General features: G+C 43.4%; 1 protein-coding gene across 1 annotated transcript in view; it reads left to right on the top strand.

The window, feature by feature from the left end:
• Positions 1-12,519, top strand: part of CLDN10 (claudin 10) — a 56,116-nt gene that overhangs the window by 28,786 nt on the left and 14,811 nt on the right. The window lies entirely within an intron of this gene.

The raw sequence follows: 12,519 nt of genomic DNA, 5'->3' as shown, positions 1-12,519 counted from the left end.
TGAAGTGGGCATCAGGAAAGAGTCTGGAAGCTGGAGAAACAGCACGTGAATTTATCTGCTTCACACCTACATTAAAATACTCTGTTATTAACGTAATAACAAAGTAAATCCCTCACTGGCTTGCTTCTTACGGTGTCGATCCTTCACCCCTTCCAAAATAATCCTAAAACCCACCAGGATCAGGCTCATAACAAAGAAGGAACCACTGGCAATTGGTTTTGGGAGGGAATTATTTAGTGAGTTGGTTGTGAGCAGACATCATTCAAATAAGACTGTAAGTTGCTGGATGCACAGGGCAGAAATCATTGTGCAAACCAACAGCTGGCCGTTGTGGAGGAAGACCCCAGGCAGAGCAGGACTACAGCAGATATACATGAGCTGGCAACTTCATCCTTTCAATAGAAAATCTGGCAAACTCTACTGATGAGTACAAATTACTCCAAAATTACACGCACAAGGGAGTGATTATACAGGGCCACTGTCAAAGCTCTGGGTACTCCAAGCTTGCAAATGTACCAGGACAGTAGGGCTAAAGTCACCGAAGACAATGGAACTCTGAAGTGAAAAATAATGCATTGCAATGGTACAAAGCATGCCCAAAGAAATACTGAACTCTATCCTAATTGCCCACCAGAATATCAGGTAGGGTTTGAGAAGGTTATGTAGCCAGGCATTACTGCTGCTATAAGAAAGTGAAATCGGCATCAAATGCTGGAAATCAACAGGGAAAAAACCTCAGACACACCTCTCCATTCAAGGCTACTGCAGCTCTATTGAAAGTAAATGGAGGTTACTCAAGAACCTTACTTCCCCATTACAAAAATCCCACTGTTGTACAAACAAACCAAGCCAGAATATGATACTTCATCATAACCCGCTGTTTGAAAGGAGCTGATGAAAGATAGTGGTCCACAGTTCACAACTCGCTCATTTGGGAAATCTTCTCCAATGGATTAAACACCCTAGAGCACGTTCTAAATAGCAAGAACACAAAGAGTGTAGAAATAAAATTAAAAAGAATAAATAAATAAAAGGATGAAAATCCTAATGAAATTACTGTCCTGATGGGCATTTTTAGTCCAGGGAGTTTTAAGGCAAAACTACAATTTGTTTTGCAAGCAAATGTAGATAATTCCTGATAATGCTAATGAATTGCTTGTGTTATTACATGTCCATCCCACTTCTAGTAATAAAAATCCTAGAGATATACAAGTGGTGGGTAGTAGTATGTAGGAGTATCTATAATGCAGAAGAAATTCTGTGAATAAAGAGAAGCGCTGTGATCAGACATCATTTGTAATCTCGTTATAGATTTCTGTAAGGAGAGGGAAAAGAACATTTTTGTCTGCTAAGGGAGGGCTGGGTTACTTTAGACTCCTCTATTTACTCTAAACCTTTCTTTCTCTTGCTGTTTTTGAATTGGCTTCATCTGTTTCTTGTGGTAATACTTATTGAGCTGTATATCTGTTTAATTTTGTTAAGAAAAGATCAAGCTGTAGTTGGTGGGGTTGTTGGCTAACAATTTTGCTCCTATATCAGGTAAATAGCAGTTTGGATAAAGAAAAGATGTTTCTGACACAAAGATCCTGATCTTTCTTTCCTATTCCAAGACATAAGGCAAGGATGTAAAAAAGTCTTTGCATCACAATCTTTCAATATATACAAATATGTATATACACACATACGAGTGGGTTTACTTGCTTTGTTCTAAGATGTGAGAGATTTTTGTTGTGAAAGGTCAGTGATTGGTATTTCAGTCTGTTTGACAACCTGCAGAGAAAATGCTGCTTTTAGGGATGTGCATCCCAGTCTTATGGCTTTCTTTTATTTACTCATGTATATTAATATATTCAATGATGCATGTGCCACATAAAGGACTTGGGATAATTTCTCAAAATTATTAGTATGTGGCATTCTCCTAAGCAAAGCTACAGGCTTTGATATATTCAAAGGAGGGCTTTCTCTGCCGAGTTTGAAGTTCAGAAGTTCAAAGGCACTTCTCATTAGAAATTAACTATGACACTTTAACAATGAGAAGGGAACAACTTACTCCATGCCTGAAAAACTTGGCAGAGGCCATTCCCACAAGCCAACAGATAGCAGTGTGCCGAGAACTGTTGCAGAAGAGGGGTTGAGGTCAGGGGCAGCACAAGCAGGAGAGTGATCTCTTACAGTGCTGCCTTGGAAAACACTGCCCCTTGGCTTCTCCAAGCCTTGTTTGGAGAGCCAGGTCTGCAATATGACTGTAACAAGCTTTATATCTTGAATATCCAGAGGGACGTCCGCCCTTGCTGCTTCATACCAGTCTCAGAGAGTTCAAGCAAATCTTTAACTTTCATGTCTTCTCTGGTGTGGTCATAGAAACCCTTAAGCTGGCAGAAGAAGTCAGCAGGTTAATCACTGAAATGCAGCTGGGCAAAGAGCCTGTGAGCCATGAGGCATGCATCCAAAGATGACACTGGTCCCTGGCAAAAGCCAAGAAACACACCGGCGCCCATGAGGTTTGCCAGGCAACTGGGCAGTTCCTGCCTCACGAGACACTCTCCCATGTGAGCCACTGTTGGAGACATGAGAGGGGCAGAGAGATGAGGGCTCAAAACTTGAGGATGCCCATCTGCTGAGCCACTCGTGGTGACTCATCAGCATGACAGCAGGCAGATGATGTATATGGTGGGAGGCCTGGAAGAGCACAGGATGATATTGGGCTAGTGGAATGGTCAAGAAGGGGGTGCTCGGTCAGTGCTCCAGGAGTGAGGCTTGCTAGAAAAACACGAGAAATAACTTTTGTTGAACCAGGGGAAGGATTTCACGTTCCCTTTGTTTTAAATGTATTTTTTCCTTTCTATACCTTAAACTAAATCATCAAAAAAACATCATTTCTTTCATTTCTCTGGTTAACCTGTGTAGAGCTGGGCTGTAACAGCTGCCTGAGGCTGGTGACATTCAGTCAGCATCCCCACAGAAGCAGTGGCTTGAAACAGAGCTGCTATGGGGTCCTGCAGAGAGAGACCACAGGCAGGGGAGAGGGACTTGCACCTTGGGTCACCCTTAAGCAAACTTCAGCCAGCAGAGGTATCCAGTGCTGGGGCTTGTGCTGCCAGAGCTGGAAATCAATTGTGGCAGAGCTGGGTAAAACCTCCTGCAAAGTATAGACAGCAAAAGGACTTGGAGCAACCTCCAGAGCATTACACTGGCTTGAGGATCTCAGCTTGAGGTTAGCTCCTGTTTGGGATGGGAGGAAAACTGAAACAGGTTCAGGTATGTGATCCCAGAATCAATATTTTCACAGCTCAGGGCATGTGACGTGTCACCGGAAAGTGCCTGACAAGGACAATGGCTGGCACAGGACCACAGCTCTGCAAGGCACTAGTGCCACTGACCAGCCTGTGCACAGGTATCTATAAGCTGATGCCTTTGCCCAAGGCAGTTCCTCTAGGTTTCCTTCACGGGCAATAGCATTCATCTCAGAAGTCTGCACATCTTCCTATATTCCTATAGATTCCCTGTATTTCACGGGGACTAGAAAGGGTGTGTGTGTGCAGGGTTTATGACTGGGAATTGAATTTCATGCATGGTTATATTTTGCATTTCATACTGAAGTACAGTATTAGCAGAATATTCAGCAATAACACAAACACTTCCTCCAGCTGAATTTTAACATTTGTGTCAGGTTCTTTAATGGGTATGGCAAACCTGCAGCTCTTGTGTACCAGATTATGTACTAACTGGATCCTACCTTCTCTTACCAAACTTTCATCCTGCACTCTTACCAAATCAGGTTTTCCCCATATGTGCATAGCAAAGTTAACACCTGAAGGATACCACATTAAAAAAAAAAAAAATGCTCTAAGCCATCTTTCCAAATAAACCCTTAATCCTCAGACATCACCAAAAGTCATTTTTGTCAACAGCACACTATCTTGTAGAAAAACAAAGAGCAGTCACTACAATAACCACTGGTGTCTCCAACCTCACTGCTTGGCAGCCACTGGCATTTGTATTTTGTTGGTATTTGTCAAGCAACTCAGAATCAAAAGCCACCACTTTGTCAGATGGAGACTTCTGAAATTGAGGAATTTGCTGTTGGAAGTTTTCTGACTCCTCTCTAGACACAGGAGGTATGATAACTACACCAGACACTGGGAAAGAAAAACAGAACACATTTTCCCAGAGCTGGCACAAACCAAAGAGATAGCTTCATTATCCCATCTTCTCCCTCTTTACAATTTTTCTTACTGAAAAAATATGCAATGCAATATTTAAATATTCAAAAATAAAGGCCTTGCCACCAAAATCACAACTGTTGGCCATGTACATGAGGCATCATTCACTGCTCCAGACTTTTCTTAAAAAATGGAATTAAGTCAAAAGTTCCAAGAATTTCTCCTCTTCCCAAAGTTGAAATGCATTTCTGGCATGAAAATAAACTTTACATCATTTCAACACTAAATTCTCAAAAGTGATTCTGCCCTTCTTCAGCTGGCTTGCAGCTAAAATGAATTCAAAAGCTAGAATGGAGGCCTTATGGCTCCTTGCAACTACCCAGAAGGAGGCTGTAGCAAGGTCAGTGTAGATTTCTTTTCCCAAGTAACAAGTGATAGGATGAGAGGGAACAGACTCAAGTTGCACCAGGGGAGGTTCAGAGGATATTAAGAAAAATGTCTTCCCCAAAAGGGTTGTGAAGCACTGGGCCAGGCTGCCCAAGGAAGTGATGGAGTCCCCATCCCTGGAAGTATTTGAAAGACATATAGATGTGGCACTTCAGGACATGGTTTAGTGGTGAACTTGGCAGTGCTAGGCTAATGGTTGTACTTAATGATCCTTAATGTCTTTTCCAACCTAAATGATTCTACGATATAAAGCAACCACTGAAATAAATAGCTGAGAAAAGACATTTGAACAAAAAGGGAAACAGATATACACAGTGCATAGCTAAATCTCTATTATCTGTGGAAAATGCTTTCTTTCTTTATGGAAGGGCAATGGTAAGGTAGAGCTACTGCAGTGTAATGCAAGAGAAATATTTTCAGTATAGGAACATGAAAGCATTGACATACAAGGCAGAGCACATTGTGTCCTGTTCTTGGTGTACATCTTGTTGGCTACTCTGAACTGTGACCCAGCAAAAATAAGCTAGGTAATCTACCGCTTCATTAACTACATGCAGTAGACAGTGGGAGACTTTTCTCAAGAGTGTGGAGACACAACATTGCACTGAGGAATAGGAAGACCCCGTGCTGCACACAAACTGCACACAAAATGAAGCAAAGGACTGTTTGCTATGCTGAAAAACTTGTGTTGGGTTGATCTGACTTTTGATAAGGCAGTGATCTCAGAGGATGGAAACATAAGGAGAACGTGACCATGGTCTCCAGCATATGCACGTTCCCATTAGCATCTATATTTTTAAGGCATTTTTTTCTCCCCAGATCTCATTGCTGTCAGTTTCATTTGAGAGGAAGTTTAAATCTGACTTTAAATCTGTCCTCTTTATCAAAGAGCTTCTATGCCTGCAGGCAGCCCCTCTTTTCACTGACTTCTGTCAAATCGGTCTGGCTATCACTTCCATTTCAAATACACACCTCACTTCAGAAACCAAATCAAACCAGTGGGACCCATCAGTACTGCTGATGGATCAAATGTACATTCATTTCAACCTGTTTATCAATTTTTTTTAATCTATATCTATCAAAAGAGTCACACAGTATTATTTCCTTATTCCCTTTGTTTCTGAGCTGCTTGAGAATGTTGATCTAAGTCAGCTTTTAACTCCGCTTTGTCACCATGACTTTTTTTTGATCCCAGGCCGTTTGCTCTCAAATTGAGTCACACTACAGGAGCTGCTTTGCTCCAGGTTGTGGTTTTCATGCTGTCAGTTAAACAAAATCTTTCTATGCCACCAGCCGGTACAATTGGTGTCTGATAAACAGTAGGGCCAGAGGCAGTAAAGCACACCATCTTCTTTATGGCACAACCCTTCTCTGAGTAAATAAAGGGCCGCTGTGGAAACTGGGGTGAGGAACCAGAGGAGGGCATGGGGAAGAGCTTCCTTGCAGATAGAGATACTGCAGTGCTTATTATAGCTTTAAGTGGCACACTGGTGCACTAATGATTGCATATTATTCTTAAGCTCAGAATACGATTGCATGTGGTCCCTGCTGCCCTGTTATTTAAGCCATACACTGAAATCTTCTTTTCACATATATGTGTATTTCAGTTCATATCAGCCATACATATATCTACTTTTCCACTTATTTACGCAGAGGTAAATTTTTTCCAATGGTAGCCACTGTATTTGATTCAGTGAGGTAACAAAATCATAGGGTAATAGAATAATTCAGGGATGTCCAGAGGTCATCTAGTCCAAAACACATCTAATCAGATGGGTCATGTTCAGTTAAGTCTAGAGCATCTCCAAGGAGGGAGATCCCACCGCCTCTCTGAGCAGCCCACTCCAGTGCTCGACCTCATTGTTTACAACGATCCTCATGGTAAAAGATTTTTTTCCTAATACCTAATGGGAATTTTCCATGTCCCAGTTCACAGCCCTTGTCCTGCTGTGCTCCTCCCAGAGGGTTGGCTCAGGCTTGTCCAAATCCTCTAAGTGGGAGCTATCCCAATACCTGCAAAAGTTGACAGACTCCCTGTGCCCACATCTACCAAGTGCTCAGGAAACAGCAGAGAGCAGCTCTGGCACACAAGGGCAGAGGACGCACTTGGTGGGAAAGCATTCCCACTCTGGAAACACCATGGTCTCAGCTCTGGCATGCAGCTCAGACACCAGGCAGAATTCAACCTCTTCATCTTTATGGATCACTGCAAGGATTGCTTCTGAACACTGGCTGTTTTGGAAAGACATTTGCTCATCTGCCTCCCACCTCGACTAAATCCTTTCAAATTCCATTAGATACAGTATTCTTTTATTATGCAAACCCTTTCTAAATCGCATTACATAGGGCCAAACGTTCTAAAGATCAGTCTGAAAGCTTCTCTCCTTTCCACTGCAACCTACTTGTGTTCAGTAAAACTTAACTTGACATGGAGGCAACTTCTGAAGCTCGAGAGCTGCACCTGTACTGCTGGCCAGGAGGAATGCATCTCCAGTAAAGTAGGAGATGCACTGCTTCACATTTCCTGCTCAGTTTGTTAAACAGGTTATATCTATTTTTAAAGCATTATATTGCAAACTTTCAGGGAGCAACACCGGCTTTTTCAGCAAACTTAAGCTGAGCTGAAAGGAAAAAAAAAGAAGAAAGAAACACTGCATTTATCTCAGTGTCAAGAAACAAAGCCTGCAATGTCCGAACATGCTGCACAGAATGGGAGAGGGGAAAGTTTATTGGCTTGCGGAATGCAATTTTTCATTCCTTTAAAATGCTTTGGGTTGTCACTTCCTATTAATTTTTTACTTTTTGTTACGTAATATATGAACTGCATACCTCAAAATCATTCTTATCCTGGCATTTCACAAAAGGTGTGCAGTAATTCAGTGTAACTCATTTCTGGTAGCTTAAGAAAAACAGCAGTGGTGACCCCACCAGCACTGACTGGTGATTATTAACTGATGTTCCCACTCTGATGGATTTTTTCAGATGACACAGAAACATTCTGTGTCTGCTCTCCTTTAAAGGATCTGGCTGCTCACTTTTTAGGTGGTACTTTTTGTTCTGCACAATGCAGAAGCCTCCTCCTTTTACGATTGCGTCTATCTCCTCTAACGCATATGCCAATTTGAGGTGTATCCCCCAGATCTATTATTGACAGTGGACCTGACCTTGCCCAGGTGATAACACTCTTACAAGCCTGTCTATATACCCTGCATGTCTGCCTTACCTTTCAGCATTCAAATCCTCAGGGAAACCCTAGCAAACAAGGAAGTTGTCCTTCAGGCTTAGAAAGATAAAGTTGGTGGGGGTTTTCTTCTTACACCAGTGCTCTATGCACCCTGGAAATCATAAGATGGCAGAGCCATGAAAAAGTCCCAAGTTGCCCAACCTATGCATGGTAAAATTACAAGAAAAATTACTGCGGAACAAAGGCATGACGACCCTAGCCTGCTTATCCTGGCTGCAGAACAAATGCTGTTGTCATCCAGTGTTTAACTTATGAGGCAATAACGATTGCTTGTGATTTTGATCCTGCAACAGCTAAAATAATATCCTGTATCTGAGACCGGAGAGCAAAGCTGTTTCTGAAGTACTCTTCTGTACTTAGCAATACAATAATCTTTTGTACATTACGAAAATCCAACCATTGAATAATATTCAATTCTGATTTGTAAAATACATGTAGTTCAAAAATCCTGGGAATCTGGGGAGGTCCCTCCTGAGTGGAAGTTAGACAGTATAATTCCAATTTACAAGAAGGGCGTGAGGAAAGACAAGGGGAACTACAGACCTGTTAGTCTAACCTCAGTTCCTGGAAAATTTACGGAGAAGATTATACTGGGTATTACTGAAAGGCATCTAAATAACAATGTAATCATCAGGCACAGTCAACATGGATTCACAAAGGGAAAATCCTGTTTAATTAATATGATATCCTTCTACAGTAAGGTCACCCACCTAGTGGGTGAAGAGAAGGTGGTGGATGTAGTTTTTCTGGATTTCAGTAATACTTTTGGTACTGTCCCTCAACAGCATCCTTCTAGACAAGTTGTCCAACTGTGAGGAGAGCAGGCTCACAGTGCATGGGGTGACGGACTGGTTGAAGGGCAGAGCTCAAAAGGTTGTAGTGAATGGGGCTACATCTGGCTGGCAACTGGTTACCTCAGACATTCCTCAGGGTTCAGTTCTGGGGCCAGTCCTATTCCATATATTTATCAATGATCTGGATGTGGGAGTTGAACACACTATTAGCAAGTTTGCTGATGATACCACACTGGGAGGTGCTGTTGACTCTCCTGAGGGACAAGAGGTCTTGCAAAGGGATCTAGATAGACTGGAGCATTGGGCAATCGTCAGTGGGATGAAATTTAGCAAGTGAAAATGCTGGACTCTGCACCTAGGACATAGCAATGCCAAGCACAAGTATGGATTGAGAGAGGAGTGGCTGGAGAGCAGCCCTGCAGACGGCTATCTGGAGGTGCTGTTTTGACAACAGGCTCAATAGTAGTCAGCAGTGAGACCTGGCAGCTGGGAGAGCAAACCACCACATCCTGGGGTGCATCAAACACAGCATCCCCAGCTGGTCAAAAGGGGTAATTGTCCCACTGTATCCAGAGCTGGCGTAGGCTCACCTTGAGTACTGTGGGCAGTTCAGGACCCCACCATTTAACAACAACATGAAGGTCCTTGAATACATTCAGAGGAGAGCAACAAAGCTGCTGGCAGGGATGGAAGAAATGTCCTATGAGGAGCAGCTGAGGACCTCGTAGGCTTGTCTATCTTGGAGAGAAGGAGGCTGAGGGGCAACAAGGCTGAGGAAGGGAAGTGGAGAGGAAAGTTCTGATGTCCTTTCCCTGATACCCGGTTACAGGACTTGTGGAAATGGTTCAAAACTCTGCCAGGGGATGGTTAGACTGGACATTAGGAAGCACTGCTTTACCAAGAGGGTGGTCAAACACTGGAACAGGCTTTCTAGAGAGGTGGTCGATGCCCCAAGCTTATCAGGGTTTAAGAGCCATTTGGACAAAGCCCTTAACAACATGCTTTAACTTTTGGCCAGCCCCAAAGTGGTCAGGCAGTTGGACTAGATGATCACTGTAGGTCCCTTTTAATTGAAATAGTCAATTCTAAGCACTTACTAATAACTCCCACTCCCAATGCCATTTTTATGCCCAAGAGTCAATGAGACTTCCTACAGAAAATGAACCACAAGGGTTGATATTCTAACAAAAAGGTGTGAGTACTTTTCTTTCTCAGTCTGAGGGAATAAATCCACATTCATTCAAATGACCCAGTGCAAAACCGTGTTAATGCAATGATCTGATGTACAGAAAAGAACAGGAAGCAGTCCCACAGTGGTCTGAAGAACTTCCAAAAAGATCACGAGTCACAGCCTGTCCCAAAACACAGGAGCAAGAAGCAAAGCAAAGGCCAAGTCTTTCACTCTACTGTATACGTTTAAAATAGTAAGGAAAGCCAAGTAGGAAAAGCCAAAGCTGGTGGCAGAAAGACAGATGTTGAAGGGAGTTACAGGCATGTCTTCATATGGATATTAAGCTCCTACCACAGGAACAGAGAGAAAAGGGACCATTGTTTTCTGGAAGACTGGAAGCTGGAAGATGTCTGAGTTAAACTCATGACAGAGGGACTTGGAGTTGCACAAGAGAGAGGAGCTGGAAATGTAATAAGGGGAGAAACAGCCTCACAGATGAATGTTTTCCAATGTCTAATCCCTGCAGATCCCAGCCAACACAAAGAAAATGCCAAAGGGGAAGTCTATCTCTTCCAACTTCCCTTACTCTTCAACAAGGGGGGAATACTCAGCTGTGAACAATGTCATTTTGGGTTTACACCACCACAGGTGAGATCAGAAGCTGAACTCCATGTTTGATTTTAGATGGGAAAGACAGTAACAACTGGACCAGTAACACAAACATCCTCAGAAGCAGCAGTATCAGGAGTAGAAAAGAGGAGCCTTTCCCTGGAGCTAAAGTGAGCCTGGGTCTCATACATACATGCTGAGACCACTTTACATATTCTGGATAAAATGGGGTTTTCAAGGAAATGAATATATAAATTTTCAGGTTGGATATAAGGAGGAAGTTCTTTACTGTGAGGGTGGTGAGGCACTGGAATGGGTTGCCCAGGGAAGTGGTGAATGCTCCATCCCTGGTGGTGTTCAAGGCCAGGTTGGACAAAGCCTTGGGTGAGATGGTTTAGTGTGAGGTGTCCCTGCCCATTGCAGGGGCGGTTGGAACTAGATGATCTTAAGGTCCTTTCCAACCTGAACCATTCTATGATCCTATGAAATTAGCCCTGCTGGAATGGTCCTTACTGACAGGCAGAGAGTGGGTTTGAGGTGGAATTAGTTTCATCTGTCCTAAGCTACCTTCATGGGCTCCCTCTGAAGTCCCTGTCAGTAGATGGGTGCCTGTCAGAAACACATGGATCCGTGCTGCACATCATAGCCAAAGCCCAGCTCTGTTAAAAGCACAGTGGTCTGGGACAGCAGATTTGGTTGCTGGAGATCACAGTCAGAGCCCACAGCAGCTTCAGCAGGGTTGGTTACCCCCTTCAGCAGGGTCACCCACCTAGCCTGCCCCTTTCACAGGCCCTGTGGGAAGGGATGCCTGCACTTGTCAGGAATCTCCTCTTCCTTCTCCTCTTCTTCCCTGGGGTTCAGACATAGAAGTCTCCAGGTTGTGCCCCTATCCTGCAAAGCTCGCTCCAGCCTGCTGGTTATAGTGTGGCAGTACACTGAAAACCTCTGATGGGCTCTGGCCAAAACTTGCCCAGGCACTAGTCCCTGGATTCAACAAGCTTTACACCAACTAGAGCAGTGTTATCAACAAAAGAATAGGTCAGCTCCCCACATCAAGAAAACACAATGACCCAGACCTGGTCTCAAGTCTCCTGGATTAGATCCCAGCTGATAGCTGCTTGGATTGGCCTAGCATTCCACCACCAAGAGAAATCCAGTCTGCAAGAGCTCAAAGTGCTATCCTGGTGGCAAAGATTAAAAACAAAACAAAACACCTTTTTTTTTCTTTCTTTTTTTTTTTTTTTTTTAGCTTTTTGCTGCCAGGCCCTACAATAAATCACGGAATCACAGAATGGTTTGGGTTGGAAGGGACTTTTAAAGCTCATCCAGTTCCAACCTCCCTGTCACAGGCAGGGACACCTTCCGCAAGACCAGGTTGCTCAGAGCCCCACTCAACCTGGCCTTGAACACTGCCAGGGATGGGGCATCCACAGCTTCTCTGGGCAACCTGTGCCAGTGTCTCACCACCCTCACAGTAAAGAATTTCTTCCTAATGTCTAATCTAAATCTATCCTCTTTCTGTTTGAAGCTGTTTCGCCTTTTCCTACCACCACAGGCCCTTATAAAAAGTCCCTCTCTAGAGGAACTTGGATTATAATGTCATGTAGGTAAGACTTGGAGAGTATTCGGAGAGTACCTAGGAGGCAGAGAGCAGGCAGAAAGCCACCACATCAGTAAATGTGGCTGTGGACCCCATTTTATCCTGCTGGGGCATTAACAGATCAGCACCCTGCTCCCACTGAACTCTGACACACACCCCAGGGTACACCTTACTGTAGCTGGGTTTTTTCCCCTCCCCCCCCCCTTTTCTTTTTAATGTCTATAAGATGATTACATCCGGGTTTGTGTCCACATGGAAAAAACAAAGAGCATTCATCAGAAGAATAATGATGTAAATGTGGCTTCTTATCCTCCACTGATTGCCTGGCTGGCAAAAAGGTTTAGAAATTGTAACAATAGTTTTGAAATAAATAGGAGGAAAGTAAAGACCGGCAGTGTACTTTCCACATCAATGGCAAATATATTACTGATGTAGAAAGTAAACAGCTTAGAAAAAGAGGAGAAGCCATGGTGGATAATTTCAGCCATGCG

The sequence above is a fragment of the Pezoporus wallicus genome, unplaced genomic scaffold (assembly GCF_028554395.1).
Source record: "Pezoporus wallicus isolate ANWC-B61680 ecotype Strahan unplaced genomic scaffold, APGP_CSIRO_Pwel_v1 contig_6944, whole genome shotgun sequence".
Classification (NCBI taxonomy): domain Eukaryota; kingdom Metazoa; phylum Chordata; class Aves; order Psittaciformes; family Psittacidae; genus Pezoporus; species Pezoporus wallicus.
Note: the sequence above shows the minus strand (reverse complement) of the source record. Positions and strands in the feature narration are given on the sequence as shown.